The sequence below is a fragment of the Gopherus evgoodei genome, chromosome 1, assembly GCF_007399415.2.
Source record: "Gopherus evgoodei ecotype Sinaloan lineage chromosome 1, rGopEvg1_v1.p, whole genome shotgun sequence".
In the NCBI taxonomy this organism is placed as follows: domain Eukaryota; kingdom Metazoa; phylum Chordata; order Testudines; family Testudinidae; genus Gopherus; species Gopherus evgoodei.
In genome coordinates this window covers 356895680-356917475 of record NC_044322.1, presented here as the reverse complement: position 1 = coordinate 356917475, position 21796 = coordinate 356895680, and the positions used below count along the sequence as shown (strand labels likewise).

General features: G+C 44.0%; 1 protein-coding gene across 2 annotated transcripts in view; it reads right to left on the bottom strand.

Annotated features, from left to right (window-relative positions):
* The window catches only part of SFMBT2 (Scm like with four mbt domains 2), a 234462-nt gene extending 212970 nt beyond the window's left edge, over window positions 1-21492 (bottom strand). For both annotated transcript variants that reach the window (XM_030572497.1, XM_030572663.1), the window contains exon 1: window positions 21380-21492. The gene's annotated coding sequence lies outside the window, so the exon portion shown is untranslated. The remainder of the gene's footprint in view (window positions 1-21379) is intronic.
* Window positions 21493-21796: the final 304 nt, after the last annotated feature.

The window sequence follows — 21796 nt, the reverse complement described above, 5'->3', positions numbered from 1 at the left end:
ATTTGTCTCCAGACTTCTTCTCCTTGTCCAGATCTATTCTGCCCCCAACAATCTTCTGTTCATTGAACTTTTTGAAACTCTGCACTTTTAGAGAGGTAAGGGATTGACCCTGTGTACACAAATTTGAAAAACAATAGGGTTGAGGTCTTATTTCTGATCTCTCTCTCTCTCTCTCTCTCATATATATATATATATATGATTTTAAAACTTTTTTTTCTGTTAACAAGCATGTTATATCCAGAAATATAAATCCAGTCTGAGAACTGCAAAACTAAGCATCTCTGATGGTATCTTCTAGACTGAGCACTGAATGCCATTGGGTACATAGAAAGATTTAACCTAAATCTATACAGAAGCCCTTGAAATCCCATAAAATTGGGTCCCTAATCTGTGAACTATTGGAACTCATTTACAAAATGTTTCTTAAACATTACATATTGTCTCATACTATAGAATCAGAATTTATAATCCCTATTCCATGATGATATATCTTTGAGCTACAATGTATCTATCTTTAGATGGGTTTTTTCCTCAAAATGCATGTTATCAAAAAAATCTGATTTAAATAAAAAGATTTTTTTAATCAATCACTGATTTTTATCCATGAGTTTTAGTGTCTACCAGCGTTATGAATTTACGCTCCCAACCTCGTCTTTTGAAAGTGTCGTGCAGGTTTTGCTCTCTGCATACCAGGCACACCCACATGAAGCAGCACCAAACTCTGCCAGAACAACAGATGCAAAATCTGCGGACACATCTACGCTGCTACAATGATCAAAATCCTCCCAAAACACACCTGCCAAGGTCCATGGATACTGCACATTCCTATCACAATATGTGGTGTACTTTGTCCAGTGCAATAAATGCCCCACTGACAACTATGAGGGTGAAACCAGACAATCATTATGCACTTGAATGAATGCACACAGGAAAATGATAAAAGACAATCATCACATCACCTTTGGGCAAACACTTTTCACAAAGCAATCACGCTATATCTGACCTCTCAGTCCTCATCCTCAAAGGAAACCAGCACATGTTCAAAAGATAAGCCTGGGAGCTTACAGTCATAACCTTGCTATATACTAAGGCTTTGTCTACACTATCCCTTTTGTTGGCAAAACTTTTATTGGTCGGGGTGGGGGAAAAAAACACACACACACACACGCACACCCCTAACTGACATAAGTTTCACCGACAAAAGCACCAGTGCGGACAGCGGTATGTCAGCGGAAGACAGTCTCCCACCAACATAGCTACTACCACTCGTTGGGGGGTGGTTTCATTAGGCCGGCGGGAGAGCTCTCTCATCAGCATAGAGCAGCTCTACAGGAGACCTTACAGCTGTGCCACTGTAGGATCCATAGTACAAACAGAGCCTAAAACTCATGGGCTGCACAGGGTCACTGGATTTATGGCTTACTATGACCATCTATAACCCATAACCCCCCTTTTTGTCTTATGACTGCGGAGGTGTTAACAGGCCATTCTATCTTTGATGGTCCCATACAATATGTGCTAACTACTTATGCTACAAGAACAGGAGTACTTGTGGCACCTTAGAGACTAACAAATTTATTTGAGCATAAGGTTTCGTGGGCTATAGCTCACTTCATCGGATGCATGGACTGGAACATATAGTGAGGAGATATATACACATACAGAGAACGTGAAAAGGTGGGAGTTGTCTTACCAAATCTGAGAGGCCAATTAAGTAAGGAAAAAAAACTTCTGAAGTGATAATCAAGATAATCAAGTACTGTCTGTACTGGGCTATCTTGATTATCACTTCAGAAGTTTTTTGTCCTTACTTAATTGGCCTCTCAGATTTGGTAAGACAACTCCCACCTTTTCACGCTCTCTGTATGTGTACATATATCTCCTCACTATATGTTCCAGTCCATGCATCCGAAGAAGTGGGCTGTAGCCCACGAAAGCTTATGCTCAAATAAATTTGTTAGTCTCTAAGGTGCCATAAGTACTCCTGTTCTTTGAGGATACAGACTAACATGGCTGCTACTCTGAAACCTGTACTTATGCTAAATAATCTGTTCCATCTTTCCCAGACCTTAAGAAGAGTTCTATAGAATCACAGAATCATAGAACTGGAAGGGACCTCAAGAGGTCATCTAGTCCAGTCCCCTGCACTCAAGGTAGGACTAAGTATTATCTAGACCATTCCTGATGGACATTTGTCCAACCTGCTCTTAAAAATCCCCTACGATGGAAATTCCACCACCTCCCAAGGCAATTTATTCCAGTGCTTAACCACTCTGACAGTTAAGAAGTTTTTCCTAATGCCCAACCTAAACTGCCCTTACTGCAGTTTAAGCACATTGCTTCTTGTCCTATCCTCAGAGGATAAGAACAACAATTTTTCTCCCTCCTCCTTGTAACAACTTTTTATGTACTTGAAAACTGTTATGTTTCCTCTCAGTCTTCTCTTCTCCAGATTAAACAAACCCAATTATTTCAATCTTCCCTCATAGGTCATGTATTCTAGATCTTTAATCATTTTTGTAGCTCTTCTCTGGACTTTCTCCAATTTGTCCACATCTTTCCTGAAATGTGGCACCCAGAACTGGACACAATACTCCAGCTGAGGCCTAATCAGCACGGAGTACGGCAGAAGAATTACTTTTCGGGTCTTGCTTACAACACTCCTGCTAATACATCCCAGAATGATGTTTGCTTTTTTTGCAACAGCGTTACACTGTTGACTCATATTTAGCTTGTGATTCACTATGACTCCCAGATCCATTTCTGCAGTACTCCTTCCTAGGCAGTCATTTCCCATTTTGTATGTGTGCAACGGATTGTTCCTTCCTAAGTGGAGTACTTTGCATTTGTCCTGTGGCATAGGGGCCGACTTCCTCTCACCCGGGGGTGCTCGACGCTTCCTCCCACCCCCATTCCACCCCTTCCTCCAAGCCCCATCCCATCTCTTCCTACCCACTCTTCCCCTTCCCCCCATGGCCCCAACCCTGCCCCACCTCTTCCCATCCCTCCCCCACCCCCTCCCTGAGTGCCCCATCCCTGCTTCTCCCCCTCCCAGCACCTCCTGCAGGCTATGGAACAGTGTGCAGGAGGCGCTGGGAGGGAGGGGGGAGCTTGACTGCCAGTAGGTGCTAAGCACCCACTAATTTTTTTCCAGGAGTGCTCCAGAGCTGGATCACCCACGAAGTCAGCACCTATGCTATGTGGCTTGCAAGCTTGTCTCTCTCACCAACAGAAATTGGCCCAATAAAAGCTATTCCCATGCTGTAGTGGTTCCTCACGCTCCAGTGAAGAGGGAGGCCACTCCGTCTCGCGGTACTGGGCGGTAACTCTTGGGTTCGGGTCACGCTGGCAGGGCCGAGCCGTAAATAGTCTCTAGTTCTGTGGCCATCTAAATGGCAAACAAACAATAATAGTCTGGTGCTTTTGTCTCCTCCCCTGGGCGTGGCAGAGCACTGAGTACATAGCCCCTCAGCTGGGGCTGGCAGCACTTAACAGTCTGGAGCTCTGGATCTTTGGGGCAGGACGAAGCAGCAGCTAAGGCAGCCAATAAACACAGACAGTCTAGGGGTTCTGGTAGGGGGTGAGCATCCACACCGTCTGGGGAGAGGGCAGCACCACCACAGCCTAGGGGCTCCAGTAGGGGTGAGCACCAACCGTGCCTAGCGTCCAAGCTTGACGGACGATAGATTCATACAGGCCTCCTGGCCTAGAGTGGAGAGTCTGCCGCCCCCAGGGTGGTGTGGCAAGAGGTAGGGGGACACAGGCCGGCCCAACTCCACCACACCTCAGCCCAGGCCCCTAACAGTGTCAGAGTGGTCTGCCACTGGGTGAGTGGGGATCCAGTCGCAACAGGCTGACCTACAGTCAGTCAGCAAGGTAGCCAGACAGTCAGCGCATAGTGGATGGCAGTCCCAGCAAGGCCTCTTCAGGCCCAGTCTCCTCTGTGGGCAGGATGCTGCAGGGCGCAGGTTCAGCTCCGGGGTGACGAAGCAGAGTGGAGGCACCCGTCACCTTCCCTGGCTCCTGCTCAACTGAACCCTCCCTTTATACATCCTGTCCCACCCTGGTACTTCTGGAGAGGGGAGTCGGGTGGATTCAGCTCTGCCCACCAGGAGGAGTGCAGTGGTCCCTTGTTCTCCAGTGGAGTGAGGCCACTCTGCCTTGCTACACTCACCCACCTTGTCTCTCTAACATCCTGGGACCAACACAGCTATAACTACTCGGCTTATACCTTTGCCTAGTGCTTGTAACATGCTACTACAGCAAAGTGTTAATGTTCCACATTTGCTTTGCACAGGCATAAGGGACAACCCAAGTCCCAGGAAGCAGAGAAGCAATATCACCAGCTAGTAAACTTGTTTCCCATAATTTTCAACACAGATCTGGTTGTCACTGCTATAGCCACAGTGTGTGCGAGGCAATCTAAATAACTTGGGCTCAGCATGGCAACACCTAATGTTTAGGTGCCCGGCTGCCTAGTGGAATCCACAGCTGTGAGTTAGGCACCCAGACTTCCTATAGAATGCACGGGCAGAGTTAAGTGCCTAAGAACAGGCGTCAGAGAAGCCAGCAAGCAGATAAGGGAACTACCTCATCTAGCCAGTAGTAAATGCTGAAGGATGTGGCCTAGTTAGGCTCCTCCCTCTAGCCCAAAGTTAAGCGCCTATCTCTGTTTAGGATTCACAGTCACAAAGCCTTTCCTGGAGTTAGATGCCCACCCAAGCCAGGTCAGTCCTTTCTCACAAAGAACGACCAGGAAGAAGAGGTGATGGTTTCCCCTTTTTGCTCAGTAGCAGAGTGTTTAGCACACTCCCCTGGACATGGGAGGCCCTGCTTCAAATCTCCACTCTGCCTGATTTAGAACAGAGACTTGACTCCAGGTTTCCTACCTCCTAGGAAAGTGCCCCAACCACTAAGTTACATGGTATTCACAGGGGAGGTACCTCTCAATCTCTCTTATTGAAACCGTTCTGCTTCCTATGAAATGCTGATCCAATATTTAGGTAAGATAATGACTCTACAAGCCTGGTAGTTAGTGCAGGCACCGGGGAGACCTAGGTTCTAGTCCCTGCTGCAATTAATATTTAATTATTTATATGTAAGCAGGGTCTGAATGAATTCTTCCCTGACAGCTAGCTGGGACAGGGAAAGACTTCAAGCGCAAACTGTATTTACATGAACTCACCTACTCTTCTTAGATATCCAGCAGATAGAGCAGTGTGATGCTCAAAGTAATCAATTTTGGCTGGTGTTGGGTTACAAATCACTTTAGTAGTGAACGCAGGGGTAGTGAAATGCTGTTGTTACCAATGTTGTCATTATTGTATGACTAAAGAGGAGCAGAACTGTGCTTAACCTGTCCCAAATGAGGGGGTCACCCTCCGCTGAAAGGACTTGGGTAAGCCAGGGGCTTGAATGCCAAACCCTTGTGAAAGTAAAAGGGGTGGGGACAAATATTTCAGCCAGGAGGTGTGGCCCCTCACCAAATGTCCTCCCTGGATTGGTTTAACCTGTTCCCCCCACTGTTCAAAGAAATAGCTAAATAGGCTTTATTCAGAGCCTCTATTATTTTAAATGCTCAATGAGAGCTGAAATCAGTTTTGGTGGGGCAGTGTTTCTGTCCAGCCTGCAGAGAGCTGAAAATTACTAAGAGACTGATGTGCAGAGGTTCACAGACAATCAGCTAGCAAGGCAAGGCAAAGCAAGTACTCAGATGACAGAGCAAGCAAGGTGCCGTCTTCCCCAGGTGGGAGTTGCACTCACATAGATGCACCTCTGAATGCTGGATCGTCTCTGACCAAGGACAACCACTGTGAGTGGGTTATGGTAAGGGAGCAGAGAGGGGCAAAGAAAAAGGAGCTTTTGGTTGTAGAACTCAAGAACATGAGACAGAAGACACTGCCCCACGCACTCTAGGGTTGGTGTCCTGCTCAGTTTTAGGATTATGAATCCCACTTGTGGCATTTTCCCTAATTAATGTCGAGTGACTTCCCTCCTTTCATTAAAAAAGTTTCTTTTCTACACTCAGACTCTGGGCTTGCGATTGGGGAAGTATTGCCTCTCAGAGGCACCCAGTGGTGGTGTGTAATTTTCCCAGGTTACTGGATGAAGGCTCAAGCCAGTTCTGCATTGTATTGATGGAGAGGAACCCCTAGATATTGAACTTGGCCCTACTTGCTGCTGGCTCCACCTGGCAAAAGGGTTACATATTCAAAGCAGAACAACTTCAATAAGAGACTAAGGGTATGTCCACACTACCTGCCAGATCGGTGGGTAGCGATCGATCTATCGGGGAATCAGTTTAGCACATCTCATCTAGACGTGATAAATTGATCCCCAAACACGCTCCCGTCAACTCCAGAACTCCACCAGGGCGAGAGGCGGAAGCGGAGTCGACGAGGGAGCCGCGGCCATCAATACCTCCTGTCCTCACGGCGCGGGAAGTCGAAATAAGATATGTCGACTTCAGCTATGCTATTCCCGTATCTGAAGTTGCATATTTTACATCGACCCCTTCCCCCCCCGCAGTGTAGACCAGCCCTGAGTGAAATTTAAGTGGGAATTTGAGTACCAAGGGAATTTAGGCACCTACAGGGGTAAGGAGCAGCTGAGCAGGGTTTCTGAGGATCTAAATTTTGGACTTAGGCACCTACGGTTATTTCTACACAGCAAGCAGGATCCCACAGCAGAAAGTCTCAGAGCCTAGCTCTAGAGACTCAGGGTCACTGGGCTCACACTCCGGTGCGAAAAACAGCCATGTAGACATTCGGGCTCATGATGGAGTTCGGCCTCTGAAGCCCATCCCCCTAGGCCTGAGCCCAAGTCCACACAGCAATTTTTAACCGTAGACTGTAGACGCAGGCTCTGAGACTTGCTGCTGTGGGCTCCCGCTTGCTGCGCAGACGACCCTCTGTCCCCCTTGCGAATCTAGCCGTAAGGGTTTTGCTGAACAGGGGTGGGATTATGCTGTGCTTCATGTTAAATATGGACTCTAGTGTTTTGCTGAATCAGTCCCCTGAAGAAGACAATCAGAACCCCAAAGACCTCGCAATTTAAACAAAACAGGAAGCAAAGAGACAGGAAAAAATACGAGACATGCTTTATGAGGGAAAGGAGCATAAAAGTTACAGCCACAGGATCATGTGGCTGCTTCAAATCCACCCCAGTGTTTTAAACAGAGTTGAAAATTATCTGTGTCAAAGTGTTAAATTAACACACCCAGCTGTTTATCAGCCCAAACCATCTTATTTGGCATCAGCCACATTGACTGAAATCACCCAGGTCCTGTGAACAGGGCTAATTAGTTAAATGCGAGGAGTCACCAAAGGGAACACAAAACGCTGTTTTAGTGACTCTAATACAGGGACCAATCCAGAACTGCTTAAATCAGCCAAAACTCCCATTGCTCAAGGTAATTAATTCTGGCTTTTATGTTGTTGAATTTCTCGGTACTCAGAGAGGCTTTCCAAAAAGAGAAGCGAGATAGAATCCAGCAAACATCTGCCATTAGCTTGTAATACTTTTTAGAAAGATCACAGGCTAGGTCTTGGCAGTGCCCATTTTCTTTTACTCTTCCCACCCGCTCAGTGTTTAGGCCCTGATCCCATAACGCTTAAGACACTTCTCATAAATTTACATCCATGAATAGTCCCACTGTCTGCAAGGGATTACACGCGTATAAGTGTGCACAGGATCAAGACCTTGTCCTGTGTCATAATCACAATTATCTGCTGCTATGCCTCAAAACAATATAAAGGCAAGTAAAAAAGCACTTCTATTCTTTAGTGACAAGCAAGTGTCGCCTGTGCTGTATTTTTTGGCTCAGTTTATTCAGAATCAATTTTTACTATACATTTTAGTTTAGAGCGTCCTACAATTCTACCCCTTTTCTCTCTCAAGGAAAACAAATTGGATTCCATTTCATTCTGCATATGGCCTCTAAAGATGTAATGGTGAGCATCCAAACTACTCTAGATCATGCAATATTAATGTGTCATCACACCCAATGTACTCACATATTGCGAACTCAACACTAACATCTGCCTGACCTACATTCAAGCAGCAGCATTCCCAAATGCCTTACCCTTGATTTAAGAATTAAATTGTTAACTCATCAAAACTCTTTCTTGGATGAAAAAAAATTAAATAGTTCGTTTGTCTACACTTTATTTCATATGAGATATTTGAGCAATAATTTCCTCAGAAACATTAGTCTTCTTCCACTGAAATAAACTGAAGCTGGATTCACAGACTAGAAGGGTCATGATTATCTTGTCTGAGCATTCTCAGAAATGCTCCCAGTTCCACGCGCAGGGCCAGGTAGGCAGGCAGAGCTTCAGAGTTTCAATGCGTGGATAAGATGATGGTGTAGAGAGGAGGGGTTTACATTCATTAGGAACTGGGGAAACTTTTGGGATGGGGGGAGCCTATACAGGAGAGATGGGCTCCACCTAAACCAAAGTGGAACCAGATTGCTAGCACTAAACATTAAAAAGGTTGTAGAGCAGTTTTTAAACTAGGAGATGGGGTAAAGCTGACTGCTGCAGAGAAGCATGTGAATCGAACAGAGACTTCTCTTAGGGGAGAATCTAATGATAGAGAATCTCCAGGTTATAGTCAGGAGCAGAGGATGGAAGAGGATAATGTAAGGGCCAGATCAGATGATAAACAGTCACATAAAAAAGAATCTGACACATCAGAAAAAGGCAGACAAATAAACAGGGACAAGTTTTTAAAGTGCTTGTACACAAATGCTAGAAGTCTAAATAATAAGATGGGTTAACTACAGTGCCTTGTGGTAAAAAAGGATATTGATATAATAGGCATCACAAAAACCTGGTGGACTGAGAGCAATCTATGAGGGAAAATCATTCCGGGGTACAAAATATATCAGAAGGACAGAACAGGTCATGCGGGGGGGTGGCACCATATGTGAAAGAAAATGTAGATTCATAGACTCTAGGACTGGAAGGGATCTCGAGAGGTCATCGAATCCAGTCCCCTGCCCTCATGACAGGACCAAATACTGTCTAGACCATGCCTGATAGACATTTATCTAACCTACTCTTAAATATCTCCAGAGATGGAGATTCCACAACCTCCCTAGGCAATTTATTCCAGTGTTTGACCACCCTGACAGTTAGGAACCTTTTCCTAATGTCCAACCTAAATCTCCCTTGCTGCAGTTTAAGCCCATTGCTTCTCGTTCTATCATTAGAGGCTAAGGTGAACAAGTTTTCTCCCTCCTCCTGATGACACCCTTTTAGATACCTGAAAACTGCTATCATGTCCCCTCTCAGTCTTCTCTTTTCCAAACTAAACAAACCCAATTCTTTCAGCCTTCCTTCATAGGTCATGTTCTTAAAACCTTTAATCATTCTTGTTGCTCTTCTCTGGACCCTCAAATGAAGTAAAAATCTTAAGCGAATCCACATGTTCCATAGAATCTCTATGGATAGAAATTTCATGCGCTAATAAAAATATAACATTAGGGATCTATTATTGACCACCTGACTAGGACAGTAATAGTGATGATGAAATGCTAAGGGAAATTAGAGAGGCTATCAAAATTAAGAACCCAATAATAGTGGAGGATTTCAGTTATCCCCATATTTACTGGGAACATTTCACTTCAGGATGAAACGCAGAGATAAAATTTCTCTTCATGGAGCAGCTGGTACAGGAACCCTCAAGGGGAGAGACAACTTTACATTTAATCCTGAGTGGAGCACAGGAGCTGGTCCAAGAGGTAACTATAGCAGGACCGCTTGGAACTAGTGACCATAATAAATAGCATTCAACGCGCCTGTGGTGGGAAGAACATCTCAACAGCCCAACACTTTGGCATTTAATTTCAAAAGGGGGAACTATGCAAAAATGAGGGGGTTCATTAAACAGAAGTTAAAAGATACAGTGACTAAAGTGAAATCCCTGCAAGCTGCATGGGTGCTTTTTAAAGACACCATAATAGAGGCCCAACTTCAATGTACACCCCAAATTAAGAAACAAAAGAACTAAAAAAGAGCCACCGTGGCTTAACAACCATGTAAAAGAAGCAGTGAGAGATAAAAAGAATTCCTTTAAAAAGTGGAAGTCAAATCCTAGTGAGGCAAATAGAAAGGAGCATCAACACTGCCAAGTTAAGTGCAAGAGTGTAATAAGAAAAGCCAAAGAGGAGTTTGAAGAACTGCTGGCCAAAAACTCCAAAGATAATAACAAAATGTTTTAAGTACATCAAAAGAAGGAAGCCTGCTAAACAACCAGTGGGGCCCCTTGATGATCAAGATACAAAAGGGGCGCTTAAAGACGATAAAGTCATTGCGGAGAAACAAAATGGATTCTTTGCTTCAGTCTTCAAGGCTGAGGATGTTAGGGAGATTCCCAAACCTGGGCCGGCTTTTGTAGGTGACAAATCTGAGGAACTGTCACAGATTGAAGTGTCACTAGAGGAGGTTTTGGAATTAATTTGATAAACTCAACATTAACAAGTCTCGGGGACCAGATGGCATTCACCCACATTTGAGTTCTTTCAGAACTCTTGAAGTTGCAGAACTATTAACTAAGGTTTGTAACCGGTCCTTTAAATCGGTTTCGGTACCCAATGACTGGAAGTTAGCTAATGTAACGCCAATATTTAAAAAGGGCTCTAGAGGTGATCTCGGAAATTACAGACCAGTAAGTCTAACGTCGGTACCGGGCAAATTAGTCGTAACAATAGTTAAGAATAAAATTGTCAGACACATAGAAAAACAAACTGTTGAGCATAGTCAACATGGTTTCTGTAAAGGGAAATCATGTCTTACTAATCTATTAGAGTTCTTTGAAGGGGTCAACAAACATGTGGACAAGGCGGATCCAGTGGTCACAGTGTACTTAGATTTTCAGAAAGCCTTTGACAAGGTCTCTCACCAAAGGCTCTTACGTAAATTAAGCTGTCATGGGATAAAAGGGAAGGTCTTTTTATGGATTGAGAACTGGTTAAAAGACAGGGAACAAACGGTAGGAATTAGTGGCAAATTCTAGAATGGAGAGGGGTATATAGTGGTGTTCCCCAAGGGTCAGTCCTAGGACCAGTCCTATTCAAATTTATTCATAAATGATCTGGAGAAAGGGGAAAACAGTGAGGTGGCAAAGTTTGCAGATGATACTAAACTGCACAAGATAGTTAAGACCAAAGCAGACTGTGAAGAACTTCAAAAAGATCTCACAAAACTAAGTGACTGGGCAACAAAATGGCAAATGAAATTTAATGTAGATAAATGTAAAGTAATGCACATTGGAAAAAAAACCAACTATACATACAATATGATGGGGGCTAACTTAGCTACGAGTCAGGAAAAAGATCTTGGATTTATCATGGATAGTTCTCTGAAGATGTCCATGCAGTGTGCAGAGGCGGTCAAAAAAGCAAACAGGATGTTAGGAATCATTAAAAAGGGGATAGAGAATAAGACTGAGAATATATTATTGCCCTTATATAAATCCATGGTACGCCCACATCTCGAATACTGCATACAAATGTGGTCTCCTCACCTCAAAAAAGATATACTGGCACTAGAAAAGGTTCCGAAAAGGGCAACTAAAATGATTAGGGGTTTGGAGAGGGTCCCATATGAGGAAAGATTAAAGAGGCTAGGACTCTTCAGCTTGGAAAAGAGGAGACTAAAGGAGGATATGACAGAGTATATAAAATCATGAGTGATGTGGAGACAGTGGATAAGGAAAAGTTATTTACTTATTCCCATAATACAAGAACTGGGGTCACCAAATGAAATTAATAGGTAGCAGGTTTAAAACAAATAAAAGGAAGTTCTTCACGCAGCGCACAGTCAACTTGTGGAACTCCTTACCTGAGGATGTTGTGAAGACTAGGACTATAACAGCGTTTAAAAGAGAACTGGATAAATTCATGGTGGTTAAGTCCTCAAATGGCTAGTAACCAGGATGGGTAAGGAATGGTGTCCCTAGCTTCTGTTTGTCAGAGGATGGAGATGGATGGCAGGAAAGAGAGAGCACTTGATCATTGCCTGTTAGCTTCACTCCCTTTGGGGCACCTGGCATTGGCCACTGTTGGTAGACAGATACTGGGCTAGATGGACCTTTGCTCTGACTCGGTACGGCCATTCTTATAACTTCCTTCATTACACAGGCCACTGAATTTTACCCAGTGATTTCCACTGGAGGGAATTACTCTTCCCTGTTGAGTAAATATACACTATCCAGAGACCAATAACCTGTGGTTGAACTAGATATTGTAACTTTTACTCATGTGAGTAGTTCTTTCCTATACCAGTCACTCCACTGATACTAGTGGGACTAATCTTGTGACCAAGGATTAGTTGTCTGGGTGAGGACTGCAAAGTTCGGGCACTTGGCTCATTTCTTAGTGGCTTCACGTTCAGTCTAAGTGGTCATTTTAATGTCGTTTTTATTTTTTTGGCTACTGGTTAATTTTATAGGTTTTGTTTTTTATTAATAAAAATATCAGAGGGTATAAATACACTCTTCAAAATTGTCCTTGAAGGGATATTTTGTTAACATCCCACATTTAGGTTTTGTAAAAGCCCAATATTAGTAGAAATATTTCTGTGATTTTTTTAAGAGGTCAGTGAAACAGTCTTTTGTTTGCATTTCTATATTCCCCTGCAGGGTATGCCAGAACCAGCGCCAACCCTTCTGGGGCCCTCAGCAGGAATATTTTGTCCCCCACACACAACCACCACCACCAAGTAAATAGTGTGCCCCTTTGAGCCGCTCAGGGCCCTAAGCAATGGCTTAGTCTGCTTATGCCTAGCGCCAGCTCTGGGGTCTGCCACCCAAACACTTGTACCATTGAGCCAGTAATACATGAGATCCGGAAAACGAAATCGAGTAGAAACGTTCTGTAGAGCAAAGTGAAACTGACTAGTCTATTTGTATTGCACAACTTTGAGCAAAGTGCAAAGAGTAAAGATGCAGTGCAGAAACCTGAGTGAGGTTTTTTAATTATTTAAATAATAATGTACAGAAATGCAGCAATATGTCATAGCAATGGACAATTATACTACAGCAATGTAATCACCACAAGGTTTGTAAATTGTATTACTATTGTAAGCTGCAGCATTTAGGCCCTTGCTGCCTCAGTGTAGGTTTTTGTTTGTTTTAAAGGGTAACATGAGTAATGAACATTTTATTTTTTAAAATGGCCTCTCTCTAAACACACACATCATCTCTTCACTTCATCTAGAACACAGCTGTTAAGATCACCTTCCATGCCTGTCATTTTTGACACTCCCCACTCTTTGAATCGCTCCCCTGGCTCTCCCTCCTCCACTACATCAAGTTTCAACAACTTCTCCTCCTCCTCTTCCAACCCTGCCCTTGTAGCGTCTCATGTCCTCCCCAATGTTCTGCCCCACCAGCAATACCAGCCTCAATATCTCATTCATCTGCCTCTCACTAAAATATCTTCAAAACACCAGCCTGCATACCCCTCAGCTGGTCTACGAGGCCCTTTCTTAATTTGGTTCCCTTCTGTTGTGACACCTACATGAAATTAACCAACTAAGACAGTCATTGAAAAAATACTGTCTCTAGTATATCATGCCATTAACTCATCCTCACTGACTAACCACATAATCCTAGTTCAGGGGTTCTCAAATTGGGGGTCGGGACCCCTCAGGGGGTCACAAGGTTATTACATGGGGGAGTCACAAGCTGTCAACCTCCACCCCGAATCCTGTGTTGCCTCCAGCATTTATAATGGTGTTCAATATATAAAAAAGTGTTTTTAATTTAAGGGGGGAGGTCGACTCAGAGGCTTGCTATGGGAAAGGGGTCACCAGTAAAAAAAGTTTGAGAGCCACGTTCCTACTTATGCTACCTATCTTCCGTCCTCATCCCCTCCCTGCTGCAGTGTCCTTCTCATTACATTGTGTCTAATGTTAGTTTGTAAGCTCTTTGGGGCAAAGGTCACGATTGCTTTCTGATTTAGGAGGCACCTGGCACACTTTTGGGCTGACTAACCGATTGAAATAGTACTAATGAGAGTTTTGACAGACTAGATATTTGTGTGGCTCGTGAGCATTGTATCCGAGTGCCAAAAGGCATTCGCTTTTCTAGCAGCAAGACAGGGCTCATGATATTTAAAACATTACTTTGAGTGCCAACAGTGTGCTTAACACTATACAAGCCGTGGAATGAAAACTGCCCAGGGTCTAAGAGCTCACTGTCTCACTGACGGAAGAAAGAAGATGGGATGCTCAGAATAAGGAATAGTTTAGCTTTAGATTGATGTTATCCTTTCAGTGGTATTGGACCTAGTGCTTACTACTGGTCCACAGCGGTAGAAGGAGATTACTGCGTCGTCCTTAATGCCTCCTCTTGGTATCAAGTTATAAAGAAGAAAAAATATTATATGTCGCCTTTGGAAATAGATATGTCAACAAAAGACTCCTCCTAGTTTGCATTTTCCCTTAGAGGAAGTGACTGAAGGTTAAAGATACAGCTCAGTCCCACATGCTCTTGAATTCTTGAAATCTCATGTCCTTTCAGCAGCTAGCAGCATTGATCAGCTATGATGCAGAATTCTTCTGAGACTCAATTACAGCTGATTAGATAACAATGGGTTGGCGTTCCTTCTTTCCTCCCATCTCTGCAGGCTTTTTATTTTCATACAAAATACACAGATATCACCATTTTCTATCCTTTTGCAGGTGCTAATACGATATATAGCCAACGAAGGCTTATAAAATGACATGAAATAATATTGTCCTATGATTACATTATTTCTAGCACAGCAGTCATATATACTCTTGGTACTATTTTAACTAAGAGTATTTTACAAAGTTTTAATAAATGATATTGTAATAAAAAGCCGTTAGTCCAACAGGTCAATAGCTGCTTACAACCATTTATAATGCCTTCTACGGATGTTCTTGCATCCATCTGGAACATATACAAGCGTGCAACAGGCTTATAACATCTATCATTTATAAATGTATTAATATTAAAGTGTGATCATTGGTTTTACTCTAATATCAAATGTACCCTCTACAAAACAGCAAATGAATAGTGTCTTATTTACAAGAAATCCATCTCTAGTCATCATTTGTTCAAATCTATTTAAATGCAATTTCTTTTACTAAGTGTTCACACTGAGAATCCATCTTATCATAAAAGTTATTAGACCTACTCTATTATTAGCATAAAAGTTATTAGCTTTGTTAGAACAGTCCCTCCGCCTCCTTCAATTCAGGATACATGATCTATTAAAAAAAAATCTCTTCAGATATGTCAAGACTCATTCATTGGGTGAGAGATTCACTCGTTAGCCCGCCATCTCACTTTCACACATACTCCTAAACTTATCTCATGCATTTTGAGTAAATAGCTAAAGATTTAAAAGATTTTTACCCAGGTGCTGAAAGAGACAAACAGTGTTTGCAGATTTGGTCACAAAACAGGTTCTACGAAAGCTGGAAGCGCAAAGGAAATATTAGTCCTCTTGCAAAACAGAAGTTCTTTTGCACAGCCAGAGCATTCTATGCTAGCGCAGCCAACTATGCACGTGAGACGCTCCCTTGGAATGATGAAATGTTAACGATGGCAGGACTTGTGAAGGTTGAGATTAGGGGAAACTGCACTTGAGCACTTTGTTGGTAGATATCAGCACATGTTCAATCTCTCTCCACCTGAGATAGAGAAGCTGCAGGACGAGTTTGTTGATTACCAGTTGAGGCAGAAAACAGGTTGTATGGGATGAGGCAGCACTACAGACTGACGGAGATAGGACTACTGTGCAATATAGGATGGACACTGTATGGTCACATCTTAGCAATGTCAAAAGCCCTAGTGGTTTTACATTCCCATTCCAGGATTTCCAGGCTTAGCTTAGTTTTTCTCATCTCCTGCATTTGAGTGAGTGAGTGTCGAGTCTTGTTCAAAAGAATAAGACACCATTCAGACCACACCTCGGACTAGATACTGCACTCTATTATCTACTTGAAGCTCAAAATCCTGAGCCATATTTCAAGTTTGAGCCATCAAAAGAAGTTATAAAAACAGCAAAAGGGCCACTTGGCACTACAACAAAGCACACGACTAAAATATGAAACCAAATTACATATTAAAAGAAATGTGGAATCTGAATCTTTTATCTATAGTTAGTTTCAAATTAATTAAATGTAATGACTTTGTTTATTTTTACATTCACTTAATGTACTGTTTTAATTATTTAATTTTAATATATTTTGCATTTATTTATTTTGGAATCCGTTTATTTTAGTTTACTGTAAATGTAATATGAGTAATATACAAACCAAATATCTGTACTGTATTTTTCAAATGGATGATCACTATGACAACATGATATGCAAACCAAACATATTGTTATATTGATAAAAGTTTTCTTTTTTATTAGGTTTCTATGAAAAGTTTATTTTTGAATATTTCTCTTGTCCTGTCCACTGACTGTGTGCCTCAACAAGAGGTTATCATCTCTGGTCCTCAGGGATCTCCAACCATCCACGTTTTTGTTCCAATTAGCAAATCATTTTTATTAAAATCCACTTGTTTGCACTGCATATAGAATTCTCACGTGCCATAGACTTTAATATGAATTAAGATATTTAAGAGTTGTATATGCAGTATTGAACAGTGTACATTTTAAAACAAACTATTAAATGCTGGTTGGATTAAAAACCTGGACTATTGGATGTCACCAAGGAACAAAGATGAGAATCTCTGTCTTAAGCAATGACCTGAAACACCACCTGGAAAGTCTCACTCTTTGGTCTTGAAACTCACTCTTTGGAGCTGTAAATCTCACTCTTAAGGACAGCCAACGCTTGGCATCACTGATCTTATAATTAACCACCTTCCTGTTCATCTGAGCAGCATCCCAATTCATTCACCTACAGAAAGCAAACCACAGTGAAGCAATCAAACAACAGCAACAAAGACATCCCCTGAGCGGAAACAGAGAAGCCTTCTCTAGCCCTGTTACATTCGAGCTCTTTTTGCCTAATGAAGAGATGACAATTGCCAAGATAGGATAAAAATGCTACTTGATTCTGTTTGCTCACTGTATCTTAGCTTCTGCTCGATAAAGATGGGTTAGTTAATAACAATCACATTATACAGATGTCCACAGCTGCTTAAAAAAAAATTCACCCTATAATCTATTTCTCTTTGCTGCTGAAGGGAGTTGGCATCAGCGCTCTGCCTCTTTTAGGTGAGAAGAGATCAGCTTTATATGAATGTTTGCTAGAGCCACCTGGGTCATTACATTGCCATTGCCTCGGCTCTATATTTCATTTTGCTCCTTTCTGCAGTAAACCTCCCAAGAACCCACCTGCAGCCTGACAACCTCCGCACAGACATTTGTGGTGGTGTACTGCAAGACACCGACAAGGGGGTGGAAGGGCAACAGAAGTGCAATAGGGTGTGATGGACACAGACAATAAACTTCACATCCAAGGCTAGAAAACTGAAAGGCTTTGTATGGAACAAACACAACCTCACAATAGGGGTCAGCGTGGGGTGTGTGTGCATGGTCATGTAGACAGGATCAAAGATCATATCACATCATAGTGAGGCCCTCTATTCTGTGGTCCTTACTCAGATGAAGCTCCCAAACAAGTCAATGGGCATTTTACCCTAGCAAGGGGAGGGATAGCTCAGTGGTTTGAGCATTGGCCTTCTAACCCCAGAGTTATAAGTTCAGTCCTTGAGAGAGCCACTTATGGATCTGAAGCAAAAATCAAAACTTGGTCCTGCTAGTGAAGGCAGGGGGCTGGACTTAATGATCCTTCAGGGTCCCTTCCAGTCCTGAGATAGGTAAGCAGTACCTGCATCTATCCACCCAACAGGACATTTGTCAGGAAGTAACTCAAGAGGCTATCAGACAACACTTTGACTAGATCAGGGGTTCTCAAACTAGTGGTTGGGAGGTTATTACATGGGGGGTGGGCATAAGCTGTCAGCCTCCACCCCAACCTTGCTTTGCTCCAGCATTTATAATAGCGTTAAATATATTAAAAAGTGTTTTTAATGTATAAGGGGGGGTCACACTCAGAGGCTTGCTGTGTGAAATGGGTCACCAGTACAAAAAGTCTGAGAACCCCTGGACTAGCTGAAGAAAACAATATACCGACAGTGTGTTTCACAGTTACCATCTACTGCAGAACAGTGGCACATGCATGTATTTCCCCCACCCCCACTTGGGGGACCATTTCAGAACCTAAAAAGTGGCAAGCAGGCAAAATGCAACAGAGAGAGAATTTGCATGAGCATGTTTATTCTAACCAAAGGGAATAGGAGGAGAGCTCAGATAACTGGCAAGGACATTTCAGGAGAAATTAAATCTTCTCAAAGAAAAGTCTTACACTTTTTCTTCCAGTCCAATTACCACTGAAGGCAATTCTCGCCCTCCCCCCAGCATCCCAGTTCAGCACTTATCCTCGCAAGGAAGAATGCTTGAGGCTCTTACAATCCCAAGAAATACTTCCAAGATCTCCCTCCCCACACCCCCCCTGCTCTCTTGGGAACCCATTAGCTTCGGGAACTGAACGAGTAGCCAAGCAAAGCCCATCCTCCATCCAAAGCATAAAGCACCATACAGTGCTTTGGGGGAAAGCGGTCCCTTTAAATGAAGAACCTCTTGATGTGTCTCTTTATCTCCTCAGCAGAAAGAGATGGATTTTGCACAGAGGATTCAGCTTACATGGCAGATCGGTCGGTGGAGGCAGGGTCTGGAGCTTGCAATGCCTCCAGGCTCAGTCCTTTCCTCCTCCTACACACCACACACAGTCAAGGGGCTACACCTCGGCTGCGATCTCTGGATCTCCTTGCACGGTACAATTGCATCCATCCACGACACACTATAGATACACAGCACTCGAAATCCCCCGGTCTCGGGGATTTAGAGTTAATTCTCAAACGTGTCATGAGCCACGTGAGTGCAAGGGAGGTGGTCCCCTCTGAATTCGCAGTTTGCAAGGAAAGAGCCATTTTAGGCCGGTTTTAAATTCTTTTCATGGGATCCTCTGAAGCCAAAGGGGAAGGGAGACCGCCACCATACTGGGTGGACTGCGATCCCGCACAGGCCTCCCTCCCGGCTTGCTCTCAGCCCGTTTATCAGGAGACACCGTCGGGGGGGGGGGTTGCTTTTCTGCAGAGCTGCCAGCTCTCGCCGCTCCCAGGCGTTTCCAGAGTGCCACAGGGAGGCAAAGCGGATTGGGAAGGACGGAGCTTCAAAGCCGCGGCATCGGGCCGGGCGGGGGGCTTGTCAATGCACCGATCTCTTTCCACGCCGTCCAGACCGGAGTGGATTCCTTCACGCGGCGCCGCAACTGCACGCCCTTCATCCAGCGGCGGGTTCACTTGACAACAGCCCGCCGCGCCGCGCCACTGAAGCCGACCAGAGATCGCCAGATCCGGATCGCTGCGTCCCCAACTCTGGGAGTCGAAGCGTCCGGCAGCAAAACTTGTGTGGACGCAGGAGGCGGGGGGTGGGGGCAGCAGTGGTTTGCAAAAGGCGCCCTCTGTTGGCGTCGCAACGTAGAAGACACTGTCTCCCATTAATCACGGGTGCTGTCCTGCTAGCAAGCATCGTGGTTTGTGAATCGCTGCTCTAAGGCATAGAGCAAAACTAGACCCCAGATCTCTCTCCTCCCCTCCTTCCCCTCTCTTAAAACGATGATCCCCCTTCTCACTAGTGCCCACGCGGATAGGGTGCGGTGCTTTCCTTTCCCCCAGTGGCCTCAACCACGCCGCAGACGGTGGGCCGAAGAAAAAGTTGAACATCAAACAACGGCAACCAAAAATGTTGCCTGAACTGAAACAAGGAAGTTTCTCTGGTATTTCAACCAGCCTGCCTGCTCCGCTCCCCCTGCCCGCCTGGAAATGCACTTCAAATTAGGAACTAGGAAAGAGGACGCACAACTCCTTCCTCCAAACCACTTCTCTGCCCCCCTCCGAAGTCTCCGATTTGCATGCTCCGTAGACGACAGGTTCACGTTTGGATTCTGGCTTTGTAAAGGCTCCCTGGGCAAAGAGAATTTTTATTGCAACGTGCCTCGTCCTCTGATGATAAACGATTAAACAGCCAAATCTCCACGCAGCTAGGTGTATAGAGCTTTTATCACCCCCTATTATTAACAAAACAACAGAAAAACACCGCACCGGTTCACTGCAGCTAGCTGATCCGAAAAGGCTTGGCAGAAGAGATGCTAGGAGCTCCGAAAGAATGTCTCATCCGAGGACTCGCCTCGTTTTAATGTTCAGTAAATTATTGTTGTGTCTCCCCGCATTTATTTTTCATTGCCTGTCTGCAGATTGGGCATTTAAAGCAACCTCGTTTGGTGCCAGAGTCCAGGTCCCCTTTTGATGGTTCCTCCTGAGCGCTCTCTCTCTCACACACACGCACACCCCGCACACACTTTGGTTGCTCTGCCTTGTGTGATGTACTTTTCACACCACTAAGTCTGCCAGTGGAAAAAACTGGGACATGATCCCCACTCTTTTATTTCCCGTCTAATTTGCTAAGGCACCTTCCTGGGCAACAAAGCAGAGTTGAATCAAACATGTAGCACCCCAAGTTTTATTCTCCGCCCTCATCTGTAAATGTTTATTTTCAGTTTTTAAAGGTACCTTACCCCGCCATGTTGAAACTGACAAGCTTTATAAATATTCATTTACCGCAGTTCTCTAGCTCTATAGAAAAAAATGTATCTGGATCAGGGCTAGGAAATGTGGCATCTCATCCTCTTTCAAGCTTTTAAAAACACACACACACATTTTGTATTTTCTGCCGATTTAAAAACACCCCCACACACACACACAAAATAACTCTCTGAAGAGATAGAGCAGTCTAGTAAATTCGAAAGGAGGTCACATGAGCTTATATCAGGAAAGCACCAAATGACAGGATATTACTTTAAAAAAAGAGCGAGGGTATGCATGTATCTAAAATGTGGCACGCTCCAAAAGGAAAAAAAATCCCCCTGGCAAACCCCCCCAAAACTGCATGCGATGAATGGCACATGCATTGCAAACCCTGCCCAAGACAACTCTCCAATGCATTGCAAAAGAAAGGCGATCACACTATTTAAAAAAAAAAGCCACCCTGAGTGCAGGTATCTAGAATCGAGTCTCTAGATCTGTACGTTCAAGCGCTGCCAGGGACACGCAGAGCCAACCACTTTGCAACAACTTGCTCGCTTAAATTTTTAAGAAAAACACGCCAGCTTTCACTCTCTGTCCAAGCTTTTTTTTTTTTCCGCCTTTTAATAAACCTGAACATAAAGCTCCCCTGTCCACCCAGCGGCTCAAACACGATCGCCTCAGGCAGATCAAAACTTCGGCCGCTTAAGGAAATACGCCTGACGCGCTGTCTTACCTGGGTGAAGTTTTTCCCCCCCAGCGTCTAAAATGGCAAAGACCCTTCAGCTCAGTTCAGAAGAGGCGATCCGTCTCCCTCTCTCACTTACTACAGACTCATTCCAATATGGCATCCTCGCACTGCGCATGCCTGCCACTCTTTTTAGATTATATTTTTGCAGCCAACTCCTTCAATGACCTTTTCCAGCCGTTGCAAGCTTTTCTTTGCCAATTATAGTGGGTTGCAATCCCGCCTCCCACCCACCCCCAAAGATTGCAATCATGGGGTGCAATAAATTCAATTAGCTGGGGTGGGGGCTAGGCTTAAGAGAAACTCTACGTGAGGGGCAATTGACAAGGGAAGAAATTAACTAGCTTCTACTCCACACACACACACACACACACACACACCGATGTCCCGGTTAGTTTAGATTAT